We start from the raw sequence: 12,524 nt of genomic DNA, 5'->3' as shown, positions 1-12,524 counted from the left end.
TACATTTTAGGATAACCACCAGCAGCATTTTAAGGATTCAAAAAAGAGGCAGAGGATGACACTTTAAAGCATGGGTGTGAAACCTGTAGCCCTCCAGATGTCTCTCTGGGTTCTAGGATGGACACAAGGCCAGCCTAAGACCTTTTGCTCCCTGAGGCAAGAACAAGATGGCACTTCTCCCTATTTTGACTCAAGAAAACCACCATTTTATAGTCCCAATCGGGGAAAATAAATACAGTAAATGGACAACAGTACATAGATCCACAAAACGTTTAGGGGTATGTGTATCCCTGCGTTCCCCCAGATAAAAAGCACTGCTCCTAAGAAATAACGTACATCTGGGTCATCTAGCTCAATATCCTATCTATGCCAACAGTCAGTGCCTGATAGTTCAGTCCAATGATGGAATAATCCATCCCTTTACATTTATTCATCTCTTTTACAAAGCAGACATTTCCAAATACTTGACTATGAAATTGCATCCCCCAGTCATCTTGGCTCTCTGCCAATGAAGGATTTAATCACGAAGAATTTGTTTAAATCTGTGTTGAATTGAACGATACAGCCTTGACAACATCTTTTGACAGTGGGTTCCCGAAGTGTTCACAGCACGGAAAGGTACCTAATTATATTAAACCCAATACATATTAATGTCATCCTGCCCTCTCTAGTTCTTGCTTTACAAGAAAGGAAAAATAAGAGTTCCTAATTCATGTCTTCCATACCGTTCTTGATCTTTTATTGCATTCTGTCAAATTTCCAAATTGATGAAGGCCCCTTGTAGGAAGACTCCTGAGACATGAAATTCAGCCCTATAAAACTGTATAATTTTATTCTGCATTCCCGTTACATGGTAGTGTAGCATATCCTACATAAATCCAGTCGCTGAATAATATAGATGCTTGCTAGAAATCTCTTAGGAGAAATCCCACAATGAATCTTTCTGCAAATGTTAATTAACTACAAAGCGTATAACCTTGAGAAGGTCAATTAAGATGTTTTGAACATGCTGCAAGGTTAAATGTGTTGCATAGAGACAGTGGAAAGCAGAGAGCTAAGCAGTACCTCTTTCAATTGATATGCCTTCTACATCAAGCGTGGGCAGAAGGTATATTGAGGTCAACCGGAAGATCTCTTGATGATTTGCAGTGCATTACCATAGATCCTTGACTACAGTTGTTTACCATTAGCAACTATCTTTGATCAGAAGCCAGCAGCTGGGATACGCAGTTTCAAGGAGAAAAACAAGGAGGGAAAGAATCAAGAACATTCATTGCTTTCCCGCTTTAGGTCCCCTTCTCACTTTATACCTGTTCAGTGTTGTTCTTCTCAGATTCCTTCATGTTCTGCATCAAGTGAAAGAAACAGGGAAGTTTGAAAATACCCAAAGAGCTGTGACAAAAAGCAAATGCACCCCCACCTCCTGCACCCTCAGCAGTCCCCATGCATTGTGCCAATCAATAGTTTTGGTACCTGATGTAGAAAATAGAACAAGTATTTCTTCCTGAGAGTAAAAACACAACAATATTAAATGAAACAAGTATTTGCTGCCCTTTCATGACACCCCAAAACAGTTGCCAAAGACAATGCCACTCTATTTAATGGCTGGACTAGCCCTGAATCGAACAGTTTCTTTCAGTTTATGCAAAATCTCAAAATTTCTGAATTATGTAATGTTCAAAGTGAAAGTTTGGAAATGGAAGCATTAAGCTTGCACACACTGATCAGAGAAATAAGCTGGAGTGAAAGTATATTTTAAAGAATACTGTTTATCGTGTTAGAGTAGGATCCACTATGTATTTTAGAAAGCTGCTTGTCTGCGTTGCATTTGGACACCTCCTAAAATATTGTAACCAAATTTTGATTCATGAGACCAAGGAGCAGATTTCCATCTTTGTTTGGATACAATTGGACATCATTTGGAATCAAGATGGTGGGCCGAGCCTTTCAAAAGTCCACTGATTTTAACCATTGATTTTGAAACATTTTTTATTGTTCTTTTCCGAAACAGCCTTCCACCAGCAGCAGTGCCAAGAGGAGGAGGACCCACCGGCCATTGAGCCATATGGGCAGCTCTGCCCCCAGCTCCTCCCAATGTCCTGATGTCCTGTGCGGGATGTCGGGACGTCACACACAAGACATTGCCCCTCCCTTCGTCCTTGCAAGTTGGTGCCTCTGCTGTACAGAATATTCAATACTGGCCATGGGGCCACATCCTCCAGCCAATTGGTCCTTATCTTGTCTTTCATTTGTCTGTCATAAGAATGGTCTCCATAACCAAGTTCCCAATGGGAATATGTCCTTTCTGCATAATGGTTAATTGCAATATTAATTCCAGCCCTTCGTCTCTCCTCCAACCAGCAGCAATAAAAGAAGCACTGGGATATAGTACTACAGAGGGCTTAAGAATAGAAAAAATCCCTTTATTTTTACTGATAACATGCAGCCATTCAACACTATTTCAATGTTAAACAGAGATAGTGTTGTTGGAACTTACCAAAGACATATTTGTTATTGCATGAATAACCCTAACCTTGTGCATCAATAACTGTCATTGCAAAGGACCACGGCAGGGTCTGAGGTGCAAACGTCTATGCTGAGTCACAAATTTATGGCATTGCTCCAGAATCCATTTAAATCAATGGCAGGCCTCTGACTCTTAAGGCCATTAGTGCTTTGAAAAGTCAAACAGAAGAGAGAACACATGTTGTAGCACTTGCCAAACAGATATCACACATGTTGTCTTGGAACGGAGCCGGTGCCTTAGTGCTTCCCGTCACTTGCAAGTACAGTATGTGCAAAACCCTGGCTCTTTATTGGTGATGTTATTGTAACAACAAGGAAAGCCCTCCAGTTTTCCAGAGTCTGCCTGTTGTGAGAACACTGCACCCATCAATTACCCTCATTACTCACAGTTTGGCATTTCAGGTGGTGCCGTAACCAACATTCTTCATGCAGAACTTGACCTTCGCTCTGTGCAGAGAGCTTCGTTTTTGCCATTAGTATTAGCGTATTAAAAAATGATTACGGCTCAAACTCTTTCTAAGTCAGTGGGCTGGAGCCAAGTTCCATGAGCAGAGTTTCGCTCATATGATGGTGCCCTCAGAACAAAGAGTCTGCGCACAACTCCGTTCTTCTCTGCCTGTTTCATTTCTCTGCATGTTCTAGGAGAGCAGGGAAGAGGGGAGCTGGTTACAACTGGAGGGGGAGACTCCTTGGCTTCTTCCACAGCCAGCCTCTTTGCCTCTTGGTCCCACTCCTCCCCAGCCCTGCTTCTGCCTCGGACTGCCTTTTGCCCCAGCCTCTTCCTGCTCACTAAACCCTGTTACCTCTTCAGCTTCTGACATCTCCTCCTCCCAGTCTGCTCATTCTTCTCCCTCTGACCACTTATCATCATCATCCCTCCACCAGTCTCCTGGCTCTGAGCCTCCTCCCACTGGGAGTTCCCCAAGTGATTCCCTGGCTGGTGCCTACCACCACCACCCCTTCATCCAGCCAGTCCATGGCAGGTTGTGTTTCGGTCCTCAAGTTGTTTTGGAAAATGCAATTATGAATCTCCCCTTTAAATGTCAACTGAATCAAATTCCCCCTCCCATCCCTTGCTACAAGACCAGAAAAATAATACCCCACCTTTTTGTTGCCATTATCTAGCATCCACTAAGCTCATGTAAACATCATAGAACCATTCTTGCTCAGTATAAATGAGACGTGTACATTAGCTATGACTCTCCATTTCCTGCTTCTGTTTTTCAGTTTCTCGTTTTTCCCCTTTTCCAAGCCAAAGAATTCTGTTTGCTAAATTTTTATTATTTTTTTTGCCTACATATGCAGGGGTGAGGGGATTAGAAAAAACACCAAAACCCTGCATTTGAAAAGTGTCATAAAACTGAAAATAAACCCTAAAAGCTTTTGGACCAATGAAGTATCAAGAGGCCAAGCAGCTCAGGTAATTCATCACACAATGAATAGCTGCTGATTCAGTTGCTATAGCACCAAAAGTAAAAGGGCAAAGAACAGCCTGTAGAATTCCTATCGCTTACCCGTGTTTGGAAGGATGGAGCTAGAGAGAAATCCTATGGGAAACACTTAGGAAAGGATCATAAATTCTTCTTGGGATACATCTAAAGGTAGCAGAGCCTACAACATACATGGCTGTTTAGGGTTCACAATCAGAACCGTGTGTGAAACTTGGCTTGCCAGTCAGGTTGATGCCCGAGCTAAACTTCACTGCTATAAGCTGAAACAGAAACCAGAAACAAGGTCCTTGTTGTCAACAGCAACAGAAAGATGACTACTTAGTGAAAAATCTCAAAGCTATCAATTGTCTGTTTAGATTAGTGGACTTTGAAAGCTCTGCTCTTAGTGCACTTATGTGAATTGGATTCTGGGGGCTCTCCCCTTAAATTGAAAGGAGTGTTACCACCTTGGGAGCGGTGGAGAGGTGAACCTCTTCCTTCCCTGTTCCCCACATCCAAAGCCTGAGGCTCAAAGCTTGGTGTGTGTGTGTGTGTGTGTGTGTAGATTGAATTTCAGCTTGCAGGATTACAGAGAAGACTTTTAGGGGCTCTTTCTGGGGGCAAAAACAAAGCAAAGCAGCTGGGAGGGATTAGGCCAAACTGGTGTCTACATTTCCAAACTGATCCACATCTTTGCTCCACAAGATATTGTATCTGAGCCATTCTGAAACCTATTCAAAGCAAACGATTTTCATTTTGCAATGAGACAAGTGTTCAAGGTCTATTTATAGTGTGTTTGAGAGATCATTTCTGGAAAAAAAACAAAAAATGTGTATTTTGACACACACACCCCCCCCCCGAAAAAGCTTGGATTCTACAATTGGAGGCATCAGGAACAGACACTTTTCAAAGAGGTATGTGTTTCGTTGTATAGTAGGCTTAATTTTTTAAATGCATGCCTTGTTTCAAGATGGAAAAAAATTAAGTGAAATTCACACTCTTAGGCTGGCTGAGCATAGCTCTATTAGCTCAGAGGAAATTTCCTCCCTTTGGATTCGAGTTAAAGGTTGGTCCTATTTTTAAGGTGGAAGCATGGAGGCAGCAGTGAACCATACGGAAAAAACCCCAAAAGGCATATTGCATTTTGCAACATCCCCCCAAAACCTTTCCATCCCCAAAGCTTTCACTGCTTACTTTTTTAAAATAATTTTTATTATTAAAATAATTCAACATTAATACACATATGTTGTGAATATACAAACATACCGATACATTTCATACAATCCTTAAGAATATTCAGACACACCCACACTCATCCCACAAGTACTTCATTTTCCCACCACCATCCCTCACCCCTCACCCCACCATGTTGTAATCTTTCACTGCTTACAATTTGCAGCTCTGGTGGGGACTTCCAGGTCCATAGTTCAGGCTTTTAGCCACTATGCTGCATTAGCTATATTAACCACTGTGTCCTCATATTTGGTGTAGACTCTAGGAAAAGGGAAAGTTAATCGAATGTGTTCCCTCACTCAATACTTCATTAATAAGGGATTGCAGTGAGATCTAAAGAGCTGTTTGACACCCATGGTTTACCTCAGCAGCAGAATGTCTGACCCGCAATCTCACCTCAAACATCATCTGAACACAGAGGCATTATGTGACTTAAAAATAAAAAGAAGCCAGTATGAATTGAATGCAAAGGCAATGAGTGGAGCAAGCGATGCCCAGCGATTCTACTTTAGCCTCAGAAATAATACATTCGTACTTTACCACCTCCATATTCAACAATCTGTTTGTTACAAAATGCCATGGCTTGAGCATCAACCTGGACAGAGCCGTATATGAGTCAGGCCTGACATTTAACACCGACAGCTGGCTGCTAACAGGGCAAAATGAAGGAAACAAGCGCTCTCTGTCTGAAGAAGAGTGAAAGTGAGTGAAGAGAGATCAAATAATGTTTTTAAGCTAGTCAGTCAGGTAATTCATGAGCTGAGCCCTAGGAAGGGAGAAGGACAGTAAGTCATTGATAGAGGACATGTGTTGCATTCAAGAGGTACAAGGTTCATTCAATCCCTGGTATTTCCAGATAAGAGATGGGAAAGGCAGGTTACTGTCAGTCAGCGTAGACAACACTGAGCTAGATAAATCAACAATACGACTTGATATAAGGCAGTTTCCTGTGCTCCTAAAAAGAGACCTGTGTAGCAAGGCAGGATGGGCTCATTTGGAAAAAAAGTTCAGAGTTGTGAGCAGTTCCAGAGATTCACTGTGACCATCGCTCATATTTCTGTGGCTGAGCTTAGAGTACTAAAGAACTGCTAGAGTGTACCAACTGGCCATTTTAGGTTAAGGGCAGAAGAATCAATCCTGTGCTCATTTGTTTACTTTATTCAGGTTTCCCTTAAAAGAAGCACTGCCTCTGAAGATAAGAGAGAGGCTGCCTGCATGTGTGGACACACTCTGTGGCAGACTGAAGTTGCTCACATGTTTGAAATTTGGGAGCTTTATAAACATTATAAGCCAGCAAGCTCCTCTCCCCACAACATCCACAACCCTTCTACCTCTTTGAGAGGGAAGAACTGTATCCCACAGTGCACTGTATGTCTAGTATGGAGCACATGAAGATATAACAGCATTGCTGAATTTCAGCTGTGTGAATCAGGCTTTGATGAGGCAGAAGGTGGCAGTCTCAACCTTTATTTTATACTTTACAATCATTACCGTGGATAAGTTCTCACTGCTGAAAGTGAACAAAGTTAGGAAGAACATTTTTTTGTAAGTTTTAGGAATACCATCAAATTCAAACGGATGGTTAATCGGATAATGCAGTCTCGTCAATAGGTTTCCTTGTTAGAGTTTTTTTAAAAAGAAGTTTGTATAATGGTTCTGATCAAGTTCAGCGGACGTCTTTTTCTGGGTCTGATGTAAACCCCAATTTAAATTTAGGCAAATAACTAAAACTCCTGTTATGGTTAAACTCATATCTGATTTAATAAGGAGGGATCTCCCTCTAACTGCTTGTTTTTAAGTCTTCCCAGACATTTTGTGCGAGACATTTTGTTTGTTTAATAACAGCACGATAGTAGATTTGACTGCTGAATGGCTCCATAAGGAATTAATGTGGTTTAACTATACATTTTAAACATGTCAAATAACACTCTTAGGTAGACAGGAGTTAACACATATTTAAACATGAATTAGTTTACTTTGACCATACTTCTTACATAGGATAAGCCTACATCACTCTCGTACATCCCAGCTAGGGGACTTCCATGCAAATACCTGTCGCTGGATGAAAAACTATGTGCACAAAGGGGTGCTGTGTGTATAGTCCCTGCCCTGATTCAGCTGCCAGGACACAGCCTTGGCCATAAAATAAGTGACACTGTTGATCAGCTGTTAGGGAGTGGGAAACAGAAGGCTGGATTTAGTCCCCTACCCCAGAACAGCTGATCAGGGCTCTTGCCAATTATTTGACTAGAAACAGGCACATAGACCCATCAGCTGTGCATGCATTTTACTAGTTCAGTGTGCATCACTGGTGAATGAATACATGTTTACTATATCATATCACTTCAGACAAGCTCAAAGATTCTGGCAATCTTGCTCCCCACCATAGATGGGAAAGTCTGGGGTTTTAAAATATATATTTCTATCAATTTGGAGGAGAAAATGTTGGGTGTGGAGTGAAATTTGGAACCGTATTCACTTACGATGAAAAACAACAACCCCTCAATGGATTTTCCCCATGACCAATATTTGCTATCTAACAGACCATTGCTCACTCTGGAACTAGAATTCTTGGGTTTTGTAGTGTTATGATTTGCGGAGGGTGGGGGGTGGGGAGTAGGTTATATACCAAGACTTTTCTAATTCCTGGAATAGCCAAACTGCTGCAGAAAACCGGAGAACTCAATTTAAGATTGGAAAATTAGAAACTGACAGAACTGAAATTAACAGATTCTTTGTTCCCTACTTAGGGGCCATCCTATCAACAGTGTTTTCCATCTCTTCATTCCATAGTGAGGTCAGAGCCTTGATGGGAGCATCAGACATGCAACCAGAAAATCTCTGGAGCACTCAGGAATCCTTGGGATCCCATTAATTTCTAGAGGCTGACCGCAGTCATCGGTCCTCCACCCCAACAGGGAAAGACGCTACCATCAGATCAAATTTCACCAAGGGAAAATGTTACATGTAACCAGGGCTTTTCTTCAACTGGAACTCACAGGAACTCAGTGGCGTAGCGTGGGGGGGCCGGCCGCACCGGGCGCAACATCTGGGGGTTAGGGTTAGGGGGCGCAAATCCATGGGTTAGGGGGCGCAAATTACTTGCCTTGCCCCGGGTGCTGACAACCCACGCTACGCCACTGCAGGAACTCAGTTCCAGCACCTCTCAGATGGGTGTCATTGCCATTTGAAGAGAATGAGGGAGGTGTTAATGGTGAGTTCCAGCACCTCTTTTTCTAGAATAGCACTAAAGTAACATATGATTGCTATTATACTGAAATAGCAACAGAATAATAGAATCACAGAACTGGAAGAATAGCTACAGAGAAGACATGTGCTTAGCTCTATCAGCCCAGGGTTCAAGGGGACAATTTTATTATGCTAAGCATGGCCATTGTCTCAAACAAATCATTAAGATCTATCTATGAACAAAGACCAGTGCTGTTAGATGAAAGTAAGGATGGGATAACTGGCCTTTATCTGAAGGACAGGTAAGATAAGAAAAAGAATATCCCTTGATTATGGAAGGGGCGATGAACTTAGTCCATACAAGCATGTATTTTAAATTGTAGATGGCTGGGCAGCTTATTTGACAAGCATTGTGTTGCTGCAACAGCTGAGACAAAGAATCAAGGGTAGAGACTTCATAAAGAGATAGCAGATAAGGCATTTAAGGCTTGCTTAAAGGTTTTGTAATTTAGATACAAGTTATTACTAATACTTGGTATGTTTCTAGCACTTTCCCAAGGCGTTCAAAGAGCATCCCAGTTGATTGGAGTGTGGTACTGATAACACTAGGGTTGCAGGTTCGATTCCCATAAGGGACAGCTGCATATTCCTGCATTGCAGCAGGTTGGACTAGATGACCCTCAGGGTCCCTTCCAACTCTATGATTCTAGGATACTTAGGCTGGTGTGACTGCTGTGGCTGCTCCAAGGGCTGGGATAGTTTGACCGCAGAGTTCCCAATTCATGGCACACATTTTTAGCAACTGCCAAAACAGCTACAGTAGTTCTTCCTAAATTAACATAATTTAGTTTTACAGAGGAAGATTAAAAAGCAGTGAGTATTTGGATAATGGAGATAGTTGCAGAGTGTGCAGAGTTGCACATAGATCCCCGCCACTCTGGGGTTGTGGCACTCATCTTGCTTTATTGGCCGAGGGAGCCAGCATACAGCTTCTGGGTCATGTGGCCAGCATGACTAAGCCGCTTCTGGAAAACCAGAGCAGCAAACAGAAATGCCGTTTACCTTCCCGCCAGAGCGGTACCTATTTGTCTACTTGCACATTGAGGTGCTTTCGAACTGCTAGGTTGGCAGGAGCAGGGACCGAGCAACAGGAGCTCACCCCATCACGGGGATTCGAACTGCCAACCTTCTGATCGGAAAGTCCTAGGCTCTGTGGTTTAACCCACAGCGCCACCCACTATTCATCACAAACAACAGCATAGAATAAAACCTTGTATCCAAAATGAGAGATGGTATTGGAGCAGGTTCTGTGAGCCCAGGGGTATTGTTAAGGTTAAGGTAAAAGGTGAATGACTCCTGGATGGAACCACTGAGCCTCTTGGGCTTGCTGATAGGAAGGTCATTGGTTCGAATCTGCATGCTGTTGCTCTGTCCCAGCTCCTGCCAACCTAGCAGTTCAAAAGCACACCAGTGCAAATAGATAAATAGGTACTGCTGTGGCGGGGAGGTAAACGGTATTGTTAACACCACATGTTTAAACATCATATCTCAGGCTTTCAAATATCATGAGAGTAGTTACAGCAGTACACAGTTTTCAAAACTAATAAACTCATTCCCTCCCTTCAAATTTACCTTATGATTTTTAACAACTTTTAGAGGACCCTGAAGCCACATTTGTAAGCTTTTCTCGGAAAATATGGTGGTTAAATGAGCATTTGGAAGAAAATTTCAAGTCCTCTCTACATAGGCAGATGGGATTCTAAAGAGATTGCTAAGCCCAGCTCCAACTTCTCCTCCTCCTCTGCCTCCTCCTTCTTCATCCATGGCAGCCACAAGATTCCAAAGGACCAGATTGATGGAAGAAGACACAACTACTGAACCTCAGATTCCCTGTCCCAAATCTATCAACAGCTAGGGAGAAACACACATCCTTACATTAGGGGACTAGATCTAAAGGGTGTGGGGTTTGGTAAAGTTAATTAACAGTATAAGCCTAACCATGCCTATTTGGAAGTGAGTTCAGAAGCACTGGGGATTAATCTCAGGTAAGTGGGGTACCAAGTAAGTAACTTCTGCATATGTGGGAGATGGTTTACTACTAAGCTACAACTCTACCCTTGAATGTCACTTAAACAAGACATATTAAGGGAGAGATTGGCACATCAGAAGCCGTTGTGATGGGGGCAAAGCTGTGGGAGGGAAGGGAAGCAAAACTTGTTCTTGTAAAAGGTTTATAAACTACTAGGTAATGCTTACGTGCAAACTATGAGCACCCCTGGTCATGAGCACCCATGCACAGAGCTTTTATCTATGCATCTGCAGTGCAGATCTGAGCATGCAAGGCACACACTGCAGCCCCCTAATAAAGGGCAGGCGCTTTTATATGGAAAAGCACTGGAACAAAGGACAAGCTCAGCTTAAAAAGATGATGACAGAAGGCATAAGCTCCGCCATGTTCCCTTTCAGTTGCAGGGGAAAATACAGTAAAGCAATTTAATGAAAACACTTAAATAAGCAAACAGGGACGTTAATTGAACCCATATGTATGAGGAAGGAAATCTAAAGTATACTGATTCATTAAGTTTTATATAACTGTAAACCCTCATACCTAAGAAAGTGCAAGAAGCCATGATGAACTGCCAGCTAGGCTACCAAACTCTCTCCAAGCTGGTTTGTTTTGACAAAAACAAGTGGTTTTAATGAGTACTGCAAGCAATAGATTCACCACCATTTTCAGATGCTTAGATCTGGAGAAAATGTGTATTTGTTCCCACAAAAGTGAACAGCAAACACGGATTGAGGAATATAGGGCATGTGTTAAACAGATAAAATGTGAGGAAATTTCTCTACCCCCCCCCCAAGTAAGCTTTTAATTCTGCTTGAGCCCAGTTTATATGCTTTTCATGTTCTTCTCTAGAATGTGTGATTAGGATTTCTTTTAAGGAAAATCTATGCCTACACAACCCATATGGCTTTATTATACTTGAATGCCCCAACATTTCTCTGATGAAGGCTGCCTTCACATGTCTTCCAAAGCTTGTATAGTTACTCATCTCCTTGACTTGGGGTGTTGTATAACTCCATACCCTCCAACACTTCTGCGATGAAAAAAGGGACGTCCTAGGGAAAAGTGGGACATTCCGGGAACAAATCTGTAAATCTAGGACTGACCCAGGAAAATAGGGACACTTGGAAAGTCTGTTAGATATTCCAGATTTTCAACTTCACTGGCGCCAACTATAGGGAGCTCTAGGTGCTCAGGCACTCACAAAATTTTTGTTGTGGGTGCTTGGCACTTGCACCATGGGGCCTCAGACGTGACTTCCAGGTCCTTGCGCAGCACAGGAAGTCGTGTCTGAGGCCTCACCTCACGGGGCCTTGGACGTAGCCTCGGATGTGGCTTCTGGGGCTCCCAAGTGCCACTGGGCAGCCATAATCTGGGGTCCAACTCAGTGCCCCATTCAAGTTATTGTGTGCTGGCTTAGGGTAGGGGCAGGAAATGCAGAAATGAAGGGAAGAAATCTTCCAGGGCTTTGGAAGGCATTTTGGCTAGGCTGCAGGAGTAGACATCAGGCAAGGCCCAGGCTGCCTGTTTATTTTAAAGGGTTAGCCCTACTTACTTAGTTATTATCTTTGGGGTCTCTCAAATCCATATTGAGGGAACGGCATCCTTAACATTAATTTGTGTGTCTTTAATTTTACTGTTGTTTATAGAATTTAATAGGGCTGTGAGTCAGGAATGCCATTTCCCATCAGGCTGCCTTGTGAGGACTTTCCTAGTAATCCTACTTTTTGGGTTAGGAGGGTTGGAGAAGAAAATGGAGGTTCAAGGTCCTGGATGGAAGAACACTTCAGCTTGGGGAAGTCTGTGGTTCTTTCAGTTAGAATTTTAAAAGCCTGCATTGAAAGACATTGGGACTTTGATCCAGATAGGTGCCCTACTTTTTTGATACTCCAATCTGGGAGACCATACTAAATTTCAGCTTTTGGAGTATCAGTCCTTTGCATGCTTTGGTTTGTCATTGCCACACAAGATAAATTCCTGTCTAACCTGACAACACCACCATGCTATATCCATTGTGTGTGTGTGTGTGTGTGTGTGTGTGTGTGTGTGTGTGTGTGTTCTACTAGCCACCTAGGGCACTC

General features: G+C 42.6%; 1 long non-coding RNA gene across 1 annotated transcript; it reads right to left on the bottom strand.

The window, feature by feature from the left end:
- Positions 1 to 691: 691 nt before the first annotated feature.
- Positions 692 to 12,040, bottom strand: LOC309360218. The gene is made up of 4 exons (XR_014163953.1): positions 11,999 to 12,040; positions 4,041 to 4,237; positions 2,914 to 3,164; positions 692 to 1,346 (listed from the first exon to the last, which is right to left on the bottom strand). It is a non-coding gene; the product is annotated as an uncharacterized lncRNA (long non-coding RNA).
- Positions 12,041 to 12,524: the final 484 nt, after the last annotated feature.

Source organism: Podarcis melisellensis (genome assembly GCF_964234715.1).
Source record: "Podarcis melisellensis genome assembly, chromosome: 2".
In the NCBI taxonomy this organism is placed as follows: domain Eukaryota; kingdom Metazoa; phylum Chordata; class Lepidosauria; order Squamata; family Lacertidae; genus Podarcis; species Podarcis melisellensis.
This window is presented reverse-complemented; position numbering and strand designations above follow the sequence as displayed.